Source organism: Astatotilapia calliptera, chromosome 3 (assembly GCF_964374335.1).
Source record: "Astatotilapia calliptera chromosome 3, fAstCal68.1, whole genome shotgun sequence".
NCBI classification, from domain to species: Eukaryota; Metazoa; Chordata; class Actinopteri; order Cichliformes; family Cichlidae; genus Astatotilapia; species Astatotilapia calliptera.
This window is the reverse complement of record NC_137424.1, coordinates 66,920,635-66,923,796: the sequence shown is the minus strand read 5'-3', so window position 1 is coordinate 66,923,796 and position 3,162 is coordinate 66,920,635. Positions and strand designations below refer to the sequence as shown.

Below are 3,162 nucleotides of genomic sequence, written 5' to 3'. Positions count from 1 at the left end.
AAGACACAATAAGTAATTACTGACAATAATTAGCAAGTGAATACACAGAGAGTGTGCTCCAGAAGCACATCAAGATTAAACAGAAGCTGTCAGCTCAGTTCTGTTAAGTGGATAATCATGTTGAAGAACTTCATTATAAGTTGTAGATTCAAGCCTCCCTTCATATGTTTGGCCACCAGATGTCACCAAAGAAGACTGTGTTGAAAAGCCTCGAGTACTGTACCCTTTTTCAATACGAGCTTCGGAAAGTTTCATTTGGCCCTCACTACCACTGTGTGTGTTGTAACAGGAAATGATACTCTACCACAAAGAGAGCAAAAAACAAGTGACAGCACCACCAAAAACTTGATTGGTCACAATCAAGTTGTTGATATTTAATTATCTGATGTCCAACCACACCTTATCGCTCTCACTCAGACTTACATGATTTAAACTTTAAAGTTCCTTCATTAATTCCACCATCAGGCTGGGGTCTTTCTGTGCTTGTCTCCCCATGTTTGTTTTCAACACAGTCAGATTAACTGGTAACAAAAAACTGCCCATAGGTGCGAATGTGAGTTTGAATGCCTGACCCTAGCTTATCTGTAACTCTGACACTAACACCACATTTTGAGTCTCAACAAATGTCTTCAAAATCATGGTGCCAAGAATTTGTCCCCATAAGGTCTGTTGGTCCCCACAAGTATATTAATTGTCCAATTTTTGGTCCCCACAAACACGTGTCAGGGTGAACACTCTCTCTCTCTCCCTCTCTCTCTCTCTCTCTCTCTCTCTCTCTCTCTCTCACACACACACACACACACACACACACACACACACACACACACACACACACACACACACACACAGCTCTCAGTAAGGCCTGTTTTTAGAATCACAGTAATTCTATTTTCAGATTCAGGATCATGCAAGTGATGAGTTGGTGACACAATTCTTATCTTCCTGGGTTTGTTACAGGAAGTGTGTGTGTGTGTGTGCATGCATGGGTTTGTGTGTGTGTGTGTGTGTGTGTGTGTGTGTGAGAGAGAGAGAGTTAGCGTTTGCCTTGAAATGTACTTAGAAAAGATTGATTCTGTCCTGTGTTGTCTCTTCTCTCCTACAGCCCTGACAATTATCAGAGCTGAGTGTGGACAGGATGTCATTCTGCCGTGTCAGGTCCATAAAGATTATCCCACTGCGGCTGTAGTGTGGAGGAGAACTGACCTAAAGCGAGAAAAAGTACTTTTGTACCAGAGCAAGATGTCTCATCGAGCCAACAAGTATCCATCTTCAACTAGCCGCTTGCATCTGATGGATGGATGGATGGACAGTGGGAATTTGTCCTTGGCTCTGCAGGATGTGACGCAGGCTGAGAATGGAACATATGAGTGTCTGGCCGTCGACAAAGAAAGATACCAATGGAAGACTCACATTGAGAATACTGATACCATCAACACCATCCAGCTGATGATTGCTCCAGTGGGTAAGTTTGTAGAGTCGTCAACAATCTGTTCTCTGTGTGCCTCAAATCACAACTACAGTTGCCTTGGTTACGCTGCAGTCTAGGCTGCTGGGGGATTCCCATGATGTACTGAGTGTTTCTTCTTACCTCACTATGTGTTTAGACACCTCTCTACACTGAATCATTAGTAATTATTAATCTCTGGCTCTCTTCCACAGCGTGTCTTTTCTCCTGTCCACGTCAGCTCCCCTCAGCTGGTCTCTCAGATGGCTGCTCCTCTCTGCGACTGGTTCTGCTGGAGGATTTCTTCCTGTTAAAAGGGAGTTTTACCTTCCCACTGTCACCTAAATTGTTTGCTTAAGTGGGTGGGGGTGCACTGCAGGACACCTGAAGCGTTGTTCCTTCAGTTACAGCCCCTTGTGAAGATCAGCCTTTGAGCCCCTTTCATAAAACGTCTGCACACATGAGGCCGAGGTTCTAGGAGTTATAGCACAATTAGTTTAATCATGACTTACAATAAACATGATGAAGTTGTTTTCATCAATCTAAACTCACTGCTCATGTTGTTAGGTATACCTTGTTAGCACTGGGTTGGCCCCCTTTTACCTTCAGAACTGCCTTAATCCTTCAAGGCATAAATGCAACATGGAGCTGGAAACCTTCCTCTAACATTTTGCTCCATGTTAACATGAAAGCGTTGCACAGTTCCTGCACATCCACGATGTGAATCTCCTGTTCCATCCCAAGATTTCTCCACTGGACCGAGAACTGAGTCACTGTCCTGTTCACCAATTAGTCTCACAGTGTTTTGTCCTGCTGGAAGATGGTGCACTGTGACCAAAATATGATGGACATGGTCAGCAGCAATGCTCACGTATGTTGTAACGTTCACACAATCTCAGACACTGAGGGGTCCAAAATGTGCCATGAAAATGTGCCCAGAGCAGCAGCTGGAACAGGCGGGATGGATCATAGAGAAGGTGTCGGGTTGTTGCTATGGGAGGGGAACGTGTCCTTTTATGCAGATATTGTTGATGAGACTTTGTAGAAAGCAGGAAGTAGATCATGTCTCACACCTGTCTTCTGTTTCTCACCTGCAGCTCCACCACTGAATGCTGGCAAAAGGCGGTTTGCTCCACCTACATGTGATCTGCTTTTGACTTTGGGTCTTCTCTCATATTTCTGTTCCTGTGTTTAATCTTGATGATTCTGTTAACACCGACCTCTGACCTGAAAGTCCTGCCTCTGAGTTTAAACAGAAAACTTTTTTTTTCATTTCGTTGGTTTTTTTCATATAACAGCTGTTACAATGAGTGATAATGCTGAGATTACATGTAAAGGGTGGAAACTCATATGTATGTATTCTTTTTGTGGTTTGTTTTTAAAGATAATCACAGATTTTGATTTCACTGCAGTTTTCCTCTTATAATCTACAGTTTTCATGGCTGTTGCTTTAAAGGAGGTACTTGTTTAGTATGTTTGGACTCACAGGCAGGAGTCACATTAGTTTCACTGATGTTTATGATGAAAACAAGACGATAACTAAACACCTCTGTCAGTGAACAAGATCCAATCAGAAGTGCAGTAAGTTTAAAGCACACGTTCGATCTGCTCCCACCAAACGCTCCACCTCTTTTAGCAAACAGTGAAACTGTTTCTCATCGACTATGACCAAAACTAAAAGACGCTGTTGTCAAAAGACTCTCCACACGTTCACGAAC

At 43.1% G+C, this 3,162-nt stretch overlaps 1 long non-coding RNA gene across 1 annotated transcript; it reads left to right on the top strand.

Annotated features, from left to right (window-relative positions):
• Nucleotides 1-1,105: 1,105 nt before the first annotated feature.
• On the top strand, nt 1,106-2,840 carry LOC145425648 (uncharacterized). The gene is made up of 2 exons (XR_013906364.1): nt 1,106-1,462; nt 1,660-2,840. It is a non-coding gene; the product is annotated as an uncharacterized LOC145425648 (long non-coding RNA).
• Nucleotides 2,841-3,162: the final 322 nt, after the last annotated feature.